The sequence below is a fragment of the Cryptomeria japonica genome, chromosome 5, assembly GCF_030272615.1.
Source record: "Cryptomeria japonica chromosome 5, Sugi_1.0, whole genome shotgun sequence".
NCBI classification, from domain to species: Eukaryota; Viridiplantae; Streptophyta; class Pinopsida; order Cupressales; family Cupressaceae; genus Cryptomeria; species Cryptomeria japonica.
The window spans coordinates 420,821,872-420,836,347 of NC_081409.1; positions in this window are offsets into that span (position 1 = coordinate 420,821,872).

Consider the following 14,476-nt stretch of genomic DNA (forward strand, 5'->3'; position numbering starts at 1 on the left):
TCGAATGTACAAACAAGAAATGCACAACAACAACAATATCACATTCAACAACATGTTGCGGTGTCTTCTGCACCATTACAAGTTAATTCAAACTTGAAACCACCACAGTGGATTGGACAAACAACATAGCAAGTAAATGTGGGTGCCATACCCCATCTCAAGGAGAAACAACAAAAACCTCCCAAACAAAGTTTTTTGGAAATGATGGGATTTACATCAAGACAACAACAATTGGCACAAAGTCAGAAAATTCCAATTCATCAGCATCAACAACATGTGCCTCAATATGTGCCAAGACAAACAAATTATCATACTTCACAACCACAATTGATGTTTGTGCAATATCAACAACACACTCAATTGCAAAATCAACCAAGGCTACCAATCATGATTCCACCACAAGAAGCACAGCAATAGGGTCCATGTCAAGGCACGACACAACCATAGCAACAAGAGCTATATCAAGAACTTTATATGACAGAGACACCAAAGACAACAATTTATGAGCATCAACAGCCAATGGAGAACATGATGTATCGACAAAGAGTACACCCAAGAGTGAATGATGAACTTCCAAAATCTTTGATACCTGACACATTTGCACAATAGCTTGAGAAGTTGCAACGACAAGTTGACACATTGGAAACCAAAGGAACAAAGAAATTGTACACAGATCAAGATTTATGTCCTAATCCATTTGACAAGAGCTTGTACATGCCTCCCTTCCCTAAGCATTTTGAGGCACCTAATTTTGAGAAATATAAAGGGAATGTCAATCCAAAAGACCATATTCGAGCATTTTTTGCAGCGTGTACTAAAGTGAGTTATGAGGAAACATATTTAATGTGCTTATTCACATGAAGTCTCACAAGACAAGCCATGGATTGGTATTCGCATTTGCCAGGGAATATAAAGACTTGGTCGGAATTGGATCAAAATTTTATATCCCACTTTGCATTCAACATTGACAGTGAAGTGACCATGTCAGATTTATGCAACACCAAGCAAAAGCAAGGTGAACCATTAGTGACTTTCTTGCAACGATGGCGAAGCTTGTATAGTTGTTCTTCCCTAGATATACCTGAAGAACAACAAGTGAACTTATTTATTCAAAATTTGGCCCCAGAAATGATGTATGAACTTAAATTGAAAAGTCCTAGTACCATTGAGAAACTCATTAAGAAAGGGATGAACATTGAAACTGCTCTTGTAGCTAAGGGAATCATTAAGCTCAACAAAGACAGTGACAACACAAACAATTTAGGGGACAGAAATAGATTTTGGTACAAAAATAAGAATGTCACTAATGATGGAGTTATTGAAGCAAGAGCAGTGAATGCAAATCAACCCATGTTCACAATAAAGAAATTGAGTGCTCCTAATATGTCAGCTATGGAACAAAAACAAACACCAGCAAGCAATATTACTCAACAGCCGCAATACCAACAATATACTCAACAATATAATCAACAACAAGGTCAGCAACAAAACCAGCAACGAAAACCTTTCCAATCAAGGGATGGGCCTCCTCGATAGTTTATGCCATTGGGAGAGCCTATTGAGTCAGTAATGAAACAATTAATACAAGCAAAGCTTATCAAGTTACCAGATATCAAGGCAGAACCATTGGTAAAGCCGCATTGGTGGAATGGTAATGCATATTGTGAATACCATCGGTCAAAGGGACATAAAACCGTATCGTGTTTTCAATTGAAACATATGATTCAAGACTTGTTAGATCAAGGAGTAATTGAGGTAGACCCACCCAACGCAACCTCTAACACTGATCATACAATTTTTAAAACTCCTTTGCTTGATCATGATAAGGGTAAAGCATCTTCTTCAAACTCTACCCAAACAACAAATCTTAATTATGCAAATACTAGTTATAACAATGTCATCAATTGTTTTTGAGCATCAAATGAGTATGTTTCCACCATAAGAATAAAGGGACAAGATCCTTCTTGCACAGTCACCACTCGTCGATCCAAAATAGTCCTGAAAGGAGCTCCTACAATTCCTCCCAAATCAACTCCTACGAGTCAGTATAATCTCCTAGATCATTTGGGGAAGACACCGGCACAAATATCAATTCTTGAGTTGTTGAAAATGTCCCCTATGCATTGCGCAGTCCTAGATAAAGCTTTAACTGAGTCCACTGTCCCGACAGACATTGATGTTGACCAGTTTCAAGCCCAAATTGGACATCTAGCTATTTCCCAACACATTGCCTTTTCTGATAATGATATTTCTCCTGATAAGCTCCCTCATAATGATCCTTTACATCTTGAAGTCTTTGTCCATAATTGCAAGATTCGATGAGTCTTGATAGATGGCAGAGCAAGTCTTAACATTTGTACCTTGAGAGTGGTCATTGGTCTTGGTTATATAGAAAATGACATTGATTCTTCCAGAAGAATAACAATCAAAGCATATGATGATGTTGAGTGTCCATCTAAAGGGGTATTTTCATTGCCTATCAGAGTCGGTCCAGTGACAAAAAAAACTTTCCTACAGGTACTAGACCTTGATCTCCCTTACAATATGATTCTTGGCCATCCGTGGATCCACACAATGAAAGCAGTTCCATCTACTTATCATCAGTGTTTAAAATATCCTTACAATGGGACTGAGATAACAATTCTAGGAGATCGTAATTCAATTTTGTGCTAATCTAAAGGATTCCCCAAAGCAACAAGTGCCAGTCAATAGGGAGGCCCACGCACATAATTATGTGGATCCTAATGAATTGTTAGATGCTATCAAAGGAAAATTGAAGATACAGGACCAAGGATGTGGAGAGTATTCAATGGCTCAAACATTCCTCATTGGGAATTTACCAATATTTCCAAAATCACATGGCAAACCACATTTGTTGCAAAAGGAACCTAAGATAGTCATTCAATATCAGCCCCCCACTACATTTACAAGATGGGGTGAACTTGACAAGGAAACTTTGGATGATGATGTCATAGATTGGCTTTATAAGGATCCAACTAAGACACCACCTGTCAGGTTGCCAGTGGAGCGGTACGGCAAAGGGTTTACTATGCTGCAAAAAAAGGGATATGATGGTTGCAGTGGCTTGGGCCCTAACAAGAAAGGAAGACTAGAACCTATTATACCCAAGATGTGACCTCCAACTCTAGGGTTAGGTTTTGTACCATTGCGAATTGGACCCTCATCTACCAGAGTGACCATGTGTGGAAAAGGGCATGACTCTGATGATGAAACAACACCTGAGGATATCCAACCCAAAACTGATTCCAATGAATGGGAGTGGAGTTCCTTTTCTTCTAGCTCATATGCCCTTGAAAATGTTTTCCTAGACCCTGATGATTTTCCCATGGAAGATAAACATGAAATAACTTGCCCTCCTAAAACATGTCCTAATGCTTGGATAGAGTCATTCTAGGACCCAAGCTCCGAATCAGATATGAGAGTTCAGACAGTGATACCACAGACATTTACATCTTTACCATCTTGGCCCTCTCTCTCCTTAAAACCAATGATGACATGCCCCTTGTCTATCCTCAGCTTATCCAACATGACCAACAAGAACCACTCACATTAGATTGTTTTCAAAATGACGAAGCAATTGCCAAATTTCTTGGACTCCGAGAAGGCATACCACAAGGTGATCATAAAGGAGGATTTACTATTGATCTAGATTCCACAACATATTTTGGGTAGTCAACTCCATCTTCTAGTCATAAAAATGAAAAAGAAAAAGCAACAGTAAAAAATCAAAAGAATGAGTCTTTGAGTGAAAATCGTAAGGCGCTCTCTGACCACAGAAAAGTAAAAATAAAAGATGTACCTGTGGGTGAAAACCTCTTTGAGGCGCCCAACAGTGGAAGATTGGACATACCCCTATCAAGTTAGGATAAATCAACATTGCTTGTGGAAATGACCAAAGAGATAAATTTGGGTACACCCGACAACCCTAAGGTCATTCATTTCGCTGCTTCTCTATCAAAACAGGAAAAGATAGATTTTGTCAATTTCTTTCTTGAGAAAAGGATCAGTTTTGCATGGTCCTATGCAGATATGCCTGCCCTTGATCTAGAATTAGTCCTTCATCACTTGCCATTAAAATTAGATGCCAAGCCCGTCAAATAGAAACTCAGAAAGATGCATCCCTAAGTGGCTCTCTTGGTCAAGGTAGAACTAAAAAAATTATTATATGTGGGCTTTATCAGACCCATTGATTATGCAGACCAGATTTCAAATTTGGTACCAGTTAGCAAAGTAACAGGGGGCATCAGAATCTGTACGGATTTTAGGGATCTTAATAAAGCATGCCCTAAAGATGATTTTCCACTACCGAATATAGACATCATAGTTGACATGACTGTCGGATATGAGATGCTATCATTGATGGATGGTTTTTCTGGATATAATCAAATTCGTATTGCTCCTGAAGATCAACATAAGACTGCATTCACATGTGCTTGGGGTACCTACTGCTGGAATGTGATGCCTTTTGGTCTTAAAAATGCTGGCACAACATATCAAAGAGCTATGACGACAATTTTCCATGATTTAATGCATACTTTGGTGGAAGACTATGTTGATGACCTATTATGCAAATCTGTCACAAGAGATAGTCATCTAGCCATCCTTGGCCCCATCTTTGATCAAATGGAAACCTATAAGCTCAGACTCAACCCAAAGAAATGTGTCTTTGGTGTCACAGCCGGCAAATTATTAGGGTACATTGTTTCTCACAGAGGCATCGAAGTAGACCCTAAAAAGGTTAAAGCAATAATGGATATGCCTCCTCCTTCAAATCTCCGTCAACTAAGAAGTCTGCAAGGAAAGTTACAGTCAATCCGCTGGTTTATAGCTCAATTGGCAAACAAATGTCATCCCTTCCAACATTTATTGCATAATGGTGCCACTTTTAAATGGACTGAGCAATGTCAATCAACATTTCAAACTCTCAAGGATTATCTGCTGTTGCCACCTATTCTAATGCCTCCTATAGAAGGGAAGCCATTCATATTGTATATCTCTGCAACTGAAGCAACACTGGGAGTTCTCTTAGCCCAACGAGATGAGAAAGGCAAAGAGCAGGCTATTTATTATATCAGTCAGACACTAATAGGCTATGAGTTGAATTATTCAACTATTGAACGGGCATGTTTAGCAGTGGTATTTGCAACATAGAAGCTTTGACACTATATGTTAAATCATTAGACATTGTTAGTTGCAAAAATTGATCCCTTGAAATACTTGCTTAGCAGGGTAGCTTTGACAGGTCGCCTAGCAAAGTTGGTTATGATCCTAAGTGAGTTTGATATTGATTACATTGAGAGAAAGGCAATAAAAGGACAAATCATAGCGGATCAACTTGCAAAGGCACCTATTCATGATGATCATCCAATGTTGAAAGATTTTCCACATGAATCAGTCTTTGTTGTCACATCTTCTAATGAATGGAAGTTATATTTTGATGTATCCCATACCAAATTCAGGTCCGGAGCAGGTATATTGTTTGTCACCCCTCAAGGTGATGCTATTCCCAAATCCTACAGAATAACTTTCCATTGCACCAATAATATTGCAAAATACGAAGCTCTGGTCATAGGACTCCGAGTAGCGATCCATTGGAACATCACACATTTGCAAGTCTATGGAGATTCCCAGTTAGTCATCCGTCAAGTGAATGATGACTATGAAACGAAAGATGAAAAGCTTATTCCCTACAAGCATATGGTGGATTTATTCAGGACAAAATTTATGGCTATCCATTTCAGTCAAGTTCCAAGAATTCAAAACAAGTCAGTAGATGCTATGGCAACTTTTGCTTCCATGTTAAATATGCCCCACAATATGGACAGATGTGAATTTTTGGTCGAATAGTTGCTTATCCTTCTTTTGAAATTCTGATAGTAGATGTGATGTGTGTTCTTGTTGGTCCTAATTCCCTGTGGTACAATGACATCTATCAATATTTGAAATCCCAAAACCTTACCACCTAACCTTTCCTCTAACCAATGCCGAGCCTTCATACGCCAAACTAACAAATATGTCATCATCACAGACACCCTTTACCGCCGTTCTTTTGACCACAGCCTCCTCAGGTATTTGGATTCTGACGAGGCACAAACAACTTTACACGAGGTTCATGATGGTATATGTGGGGGCCATTTCAATGGTCTGAATCTAGCTAAAAAGTTGATTCGTGCTGGGTATTATTGGCCCACTATGGAAAAGGATGTTCATGATTTTGTCAAGAAATTCTACAAATGCCAAATCCATGGAAATTACATTCATGCGCCAGCCCAAGAACTTCACTCCGTCATATCTCTGTGGCCCTTTTCTCAATGGGGATTGGATCTTATTGGCAAGATTCACCCGACATCTACAAATGGACACAAATTCATCATCACGGCCACATAATACTTTACAAAATGGATCAAGGCTATCCCCATGACCTATATCACTGGTGTCCAAATTTCAAAGTTTCTACTGAATTATATCATATGTAGATATGGGGTTCCCCTTGCAATTGTCACAGATAATGGCCGTCCATTTAAAAATAAAGATGTCAAGGAACTCTGTGAAAAGTTTTGCATCCAACACCGTTTCTCTAGTCCTTATCATCCACAAAGTAATGGTCAAGTTGAAGCATCAAATAAAACCATCATTAAGATCCTAAAAAAGATTGTCAATGATGTTGGTCGAGATTGGCATGTACAGTTGAATCTAGCACTATGGGCTTATCGCACTTCCATCCACACACCTAGCGCAACACCTTATTCCTTTGTGTATGGTGCAGAAGCCATTTTACCCTTGGAAGTGGAAATTCCCTCTTTGCGTGTTTCCCTGCAAAATTTGATTGATGATGAGATGCACAGAGTCTCTCAGTTGCATCAGCTTGAGATGTTAGATGAGAAACGTCAGACAACCCTGACACATTTGCACGCATATCAAAACCATCTCCGTTGCTCTTATAATAAGAAGGTCAAAGGGTGACACTTCAAAGTGGGAGATTTGGTCTTAAAGGTGAACCCGAAGAATGCACAATCTATTGACATCATCAAAGGAAATTTTGAACCTAATTGGGTTGGGCCTTTCATAGTTACTATAGCCTATGGCTCGGGGGCATATCAGCTTGCAACCCCAGAAGGTGAACCATTGTCAGATCTTGTAAATAGCATGCACCTTTGCAAGTACTAGGCATAGTTCTTTTGTTAGTAGTTCTTTAATATGATCCTTAAAAAATACAAAAAAAAAGTGAAAAATTGAAAAATCAAATAAAAGTGAAAAAAAAAATTTGAAAAGAACAAAAGTAAAGAAAACTAATTCGCCCTCTAGTGAAAACCTGGAAAACAAGCGCTTTGGGCAAGTACCATGGTGAAAACTTGGCAAACAGGCACCATGTGTAAAAGATTATTGCTCTGTCATCTATCATGACCCCTAGCTATACTTTCCCCCCATAGGTTTATCATGCTTTCCCTGACCCAATGTTCTGTTCCAGGCTTGTGATTGGTCAACATCATTGTCTTGCATACTCAGGTTTCCAGTCCTTGTGCATATGTTTTGGTCCTGGTCGCTATATATGTCTTTCAACTGTTCATTGGGTGTGTGCCCCTTGTCATGATCAATTACTGGAGCTTTCAAATCAAATAATGTTCTGAAATAATCAAAAAAATTGAAAAATGTCCTGAAACAATCAAAAAAAAAATTTGAATAAATGTCCTGAAATAATTTAAAAAATCAAATAATGTCCTAAAAAAATCCCTAAAAAGTCAAATAAAGTCTTGAAAAATGAACAAAAAATTTTCAAAACATCAAAATCCAAAAACAATTCCTTTGGCATTTTGCATTTTGTCAATAAATGGTACCCTTTGTGCATAGACAGATCGCTGAGCATACATCCAACAACAATCAATCAAACATTGTGCTTTAATAAAATCATGCATTAATAGATGAACTTTTCAATCAAACCAGGCATTCAAACTGATCAAAATTGTCATGTCCATCAATCAACATCCATATCATTTGTCCTTGTCACTATTATCATGGGTCTTATACAGGGTGTGGTATACTTGAAACCAGACTGTGTCCTATCTTTGACAGGGTACCGCATTCCCTGAAACCAGACAGCATGATCATTCTTGTTTTCCACTTTTGACAATGACAATCAGACTGTTTGTTTGACTTGGTTGAATTTATGCGTCTTATCTTTTCACTGATTTATCTTTGGCTTTGATCATGTTCCTACGTTTCTCGAGGATTTCACTGAGTGATTTAGAGTGACCAGGATGGTTCATTGTCCCTTTCCTTTTTTTGTTTTGTTTGTTGTTTGTGGAATGTTTGTCACAAACTAGGGCAACTATATCATTGGGTGTCTGTGATAAGTACATTCGCTTTGTGAACACCGCACATACCTCGACCCTTGATGTATGCACCCTAGGATGCTTCACTCATTCCTTGTGTGCAATGTGTCTATCTTTTGCAAAAGGGGTTGCGTTCTAGCTCTGGCCTTCAATGCCATGATGCTCTGCATCCACTTTGCTACATTAAATAAAGGTTCGCACCTACTTATGTGCATTTGTGAAAGCAAGTTTTCCTTCATCTGTAACTGTCCTCTATCTAATTTCTGCCTACTAACATTTCTTCTGTCAATCATCTCTACACAGGCGCAGAATGCACCCACATAGGCACAGATCTACATTTTCCCCCCCTCAATGTCTCGCAATCAAGCAAAATTCATGAAATTGAACATATGGGTTTTTGAGCCACATACCGCTGCTCCCACGTTGTCCGATCATCTGTAGATGCATACATGTTCCCCAAGGTGATCTGCCATTGGAATGTTCTCCATCTCTCTGCAAGGGTCTTTTTCTAGAGCAACAATTCCTCCACTTTGGCCAGTGCAAATGAACTCTTTTCATTCTCTTTGTCTCCTATATAGCTCTTTGTCAGTACCTAGATGGACGTGCATCCTCTCCATCTTATGTTGGTCACGGTCTTTTGCACCTTCCACTGCTTGTAATTTGTGCATCCGACCTCTGATTTTTGATCTGTTCGAACCTATCATTTTCTATTATTCTTATCGACAAATTGGCCTCTTTTATGGATATTTCCGGCCAATTCCTCCAGGGGGAATGCATATGTCATTGTTATTGTCTGGGGCATTTTCATTATTGTTCTTTGAAATAATGCTTAGAATCACATTGTCTACATTTTGCCCCTCTTTGAGACAATGGGATTCTAAGCATTGTTTCAAAGAACAATAATGAAAATGCCCCAGACAATAACAATGACATATGCATGCCCCCTAGAGGAATTGGTCAGAAATATCCATAAAAGAGGCCAATTTGTCGATAAGAATAATAGAAAATGATAGGTTCGAACAGATAAAAAATCAGAGGTTAGATGCACAAATTACAAGCAGTGGAAGGTGCAAAAGACCGTGACCAGCATAAGATGGAGAGGATTCACATCCATCTAGGTACTGACAAAGAGCTATATAGGAGACAAAGAGAATGAAAAGAGTTCATTTGCACTGGCCAAAGTGGAGGAATTGTTGCTTTGGAAAAAGACCCTTGTAGAGAGATGGTGAACATTCCAATGGCAGATCACCTTGGGGAATGTGTACGCATCTACAAACGATCAGACAATGTGGGAGTAGCGGTATGTAGCTCAAAAACCCATATGTTCAATTTCATGAATTTTACTTGATTGCGAGACATTGCGGGGGGGAAAATGCAGATCTACGCCTGTGTGGGCGCATTCTGCGCCTATGTAGAGATGACTAACAGAAGAAATGTTAGTAGGCGGAAATTAGACAGAGGATAGTTAGAGATGAAGGAAAACTTGCTTTCACAAATGCACATAAGTAGGTGAGAACCTTTATTTAATGTAGCAAAGTGGATGCAAAGCATCATGGCATTGAAGGCCAGAGCTGGAATGCAACCCCTTTTGCAAAAGACAGACACATCACACGCAAGGAATGAGTGAAGCATCCTAGGGTGCATACATCAAGGGTCGAGGTATGTGTGGCATTCACAAAGCTAATGTACTTATCACAAACACCCAATGATATAGTTGCCCCAGTTTGTGACAAACATTCCACAAATAGAAAACACAACAAAAAAAGGAAAGGGACCATGAACCATCTCGGTCACTCTAAATCACTTAGTGACATCCTCGAGCAATGTAGGAACATGATCAAAGCCAAAGATAAATCAGTAAAAAGATAAGACGCACAAATTCAACCAAGTCAAACAAACAGTCTGATCGTCATTGTCAAAAGTGGAAAACAAGAATGATCATGCTGTCTGGTTTCAGGGAATTGCTTTGATGAATTCCAAATTCCTATCTACAGTATCTCTTTAATCAACTTTGTTCAGCTTCATCGCTTCAAATCAAGCTAAACACCTCGCTTTTCATCTGGTTCGTGATCAATCAAGTTCAGAACCGGCATCTCCTAGACATCAACTATTATTTGAACCAACGCGCTGCTCGCACATTAATTTAAAGAGGGGCAAATGTAATACCCTAAAAATGGTCATCTAAACCATGGGCCCCTAATCTTGACAACATCACCAAGGTCCTAACCAAAGGCAATTAAATCAATCTTGGGCACATTAATTAATTCTTTAATCATCAAATATTACATGGAAAATGAATTACTCAATATTTATTTAATTAATTAAATCATTCCAAGAATATCATTTTGATTGGAATGATTAAATGGAAAATGCATTAATTAATTAAATATGCTAGGATATTTAATAAATTAAATAGGATTATTGATCAAAATGATATTCTTGGAATGATTTAATTAAATCATTCCAAGAATATCATTTTGATAGGAATTAATTTATTACAAAAGAGGAATTAATCACAAAGCAAGAGTTAAATTGAAAATAAAATAAAAGAATTAAATTGAGAGAGAAATCAAACTTGAAATATATTTCTTTCTTCTAAATTGAGAACTTGAAATCAGAAAAGCAATTAATTGAATTATTAATCATTCTCTAAAAATGGAACTCCCAGTTTTTGAGAAAAAGAAGTTCCGTTGCATTAAAAGACTCTTTTCTTGAATAAATCAAAGAATTATCTATTTTTACCACAAATGCATGGAATTAATTAATTCTTATTTCTAATGCAACTTGAACTTCTTATCTAAATGCATTTCAATTAAACTATAATTGGAATCTATCTCAAGGTTAACTAAACCTGATTTCTCAATTATTTCAATTAATTCTAAATTGTTCTTTTTCTTGATCTCTCTTGTGAATTCTCTATAAATTCAGCCTTCAGCTCTCATTCAAATCACCCCAGAGATATTTGAGAAACACCTTGGAGATTATTATTATGTCAATTTTTCTTTGGAGTCATTTAAGATATTGTGCTTGCTTTTTTGAGATTATTGCATCTTAGTTTAGTTTTCCATATTTAGTTTATTTCATTATTGCTTGAATCCATCATTGCTTGAATTATTCATCCATCTTGCATCCATATAGTTTAATATCATATAGATTAAATCCTTCGTCTTCGTGTAGTCTAGTCACTGATATTGCTTATAAAAATCTGAGAGCAATCTTATATTGACATCTTTTAGAAGGCAATTAGTCGCTTTGTTATGGTTTATTATTTATGGGTAAGTGCAAGAAGTTGTGTCCACTTAATGTGGAAGTTTTAGACTTAGTTAAAAAGTCAAAATCGGGCGGAAAGAATAGGAGACAAATCAGGATCCCGTTGGCTCTTGTCATCTCGAGCCTAAAATCAAATGGGATCCCATTGGCTCTTAGCATCTCGAGCCTAAAATCAAACGGGATCCCGAGCCTAGAGCTTCAACGAGATCCCGTGTTGAAAATGAAACGACATCCCGTGTTGAAATGAAATGGGATCCCGTTTCATTTCAACATGGGATCCCGTTTCGAATATATAATTTTTTTTTTAACGAAATGCGGTTCATTTTTGGCATATGGGATCCCGATTCAAGGAGTGGAGCCCTCACAGGAATCGCTAGTAACCCACCTTCAAGTCTTCCAGGTATGCCCAACACTCATTTTTATTCAATAATTCATGTTTAGATTAATTTTCTAGTTAAAAAAGTAGATTTTTAGTTTAAAAATTATTTTTTTTGCTAATAATTTTTAGTTTTAAATTTATTTTTTTTGTTAAAAAAAATGTTTTTTAGCTCAATAATTTTTTTTTTATTTTAAAAATTAGTTAAATTTAGTTTGAATTTTTTTTATGAATTGATTAGATTAAGATTTTTTTTAAACAAAATGAAAACCCCAAAAAAAATCAAAACCAAAACATTTAATTTACAAGATCAAAACAAAAATGAAAATGAAAACCAAAACCCAAAAATTACAACAAAAATGAAACTATTTAAAGCATCTTTAAATTGTATACAACATACCCCCTATGACCACATAGGATCACATCATGTCCAACCCCATAGGATCAGCCATAGTGTCCAAATGGGTCATGTATGTGGTCTTAAGGGGTCATGCATGCACATTCTAATGTACATGTGTGATCCCTTAGGACCACATGCATGACCCCTTAGGACACTATGCACAATCCCATGGGGTCGCACATGTACATTGTAGAACACATGCATGTATCCCCTTAAGCCATCTCCTATTTTCAAATTCATTCCCCTTTTAAGCCACATTTATCCTATAATTTAGTTTGAGCCATGTCTATATTATACCTTGAGTTAAAATGTGTGCATGTGTGTGACGAGCCTTTACTAGGACCACATTATGTTCTAATGGTTCATAATCTGGTCCTAAGGAGTCACACATGTGTTAGAACACATGTGTGACCCCTTAGGACCACATATGACCCCTTTTACCATCCTAGTAGCTGGGGTATATTGCATACACTAAGTATGGGATGTTAAAAGGGCTCATATGTGGTCCTAAGGGGTCACACATGCATTAGAACACATGCATGACCCCTTACAACACAATGTGGTCCTAAAGGCCCATCACACACATGCCACTTTTTTAACATTTATGTACACAACATGTACCCCTAATGACCCAATTTGACCACATAAGATCTCCTATATTGTGTACATACATCCATCCCCTTAAGTCAGGTGTCTTAAATGATTAATTAAAAAATTTGTAGATGTTAAATTTAAAATTACTATTCTAAGTACATGAAATTAACTAATTAACTAATTACGACTATAGCCCTCTTAAAACATACTATTACAATCATACCCGTTTTAATGTATACTAGGACCTATTAACTATATTTAAAGTAAATCTTCTTATAAAATGATCCCCTTAACTATATGTATACTAGGACCTATAAACTATATGTATACTAGGACCTTATAAAATGTATACTAGGACCTATTAACTATATGTATATACTAGGACCTTATAAAATGATCCCCTTAAGCCACATGTGTGTCCTATATTTAAAGTAAATCTTCTTTCCTTTACTTGCCACATACATCCTATAATCTAGGTAGACGGTATTAAGCCACATACATCCTAATTAGGCCTATCATCTTAAGCCACATACATCCTAATTAGCCCAATCCCTTTAAGTCATGTGTCTTAAATGATTAATTACAAAATTTGTAGATGCTAGATGTTTTATTAAACTTAATTATGATCAAATGTAATTTAATTTCGACCATGTCCCCTTAAGCCACATACATCCTATAATTTTTAGATGCTAAATTTGAACTTTCTATTCTAAGTACATTAAATTAACTATTTACAACCATACGGGCCTCTTAACATACTATTACGACAATTACCTTTTTAACATACTAGGATCTATTAACTATATATATTATTAAATGCCATATATATTAAATAGCATGAAATAGGTCTTATTAACTATATATTCAATTTATTAAACTTAGTTATGATCAAATGTAATTTAATTTCGACCATGTCCCCTTAAGACACATGTAATTAGGAAATGCATGTACATCCTATAATTTAGGCTTGTCCCCTTAAGCCACATACATCCTATAATTTTTAGATGCTAAATTTTAAATTCCTATTCTAAGTACATTAAATTAACTATATTTACAACCATACGGGCCTCTTAACATACTATTACGATAATTCCCCTATTAACATACATTCAATCTATCCCCTTAAGCCAATCTATTAACATACATCCTAATTAGGCCTACCCCCTTAAGCCAATTGTCCTAGTTAGGCCAATCCCTTTAAGTTGTGTGTCTTAAATGATTAATTACAAAATTTGTAGATGCTAAATTTAATTACGACCTATTTAAGCCTATCCCCTTAAGCCAAAATTATCCTATTTCTAGTTTGATCCCCTTAAGCCACGTGTCCTAACTATAGGCCAATCCCCTTAAGTCATGTGTGTCACTTGATGATTAATTACAAACATTTTCATGTAGATGTTAAATTTTAAATTCTTATGTACATGATCATATTTATTATATGTAAAATCATGCATGTTCTTGATTTCATATGTACACATTAAATTT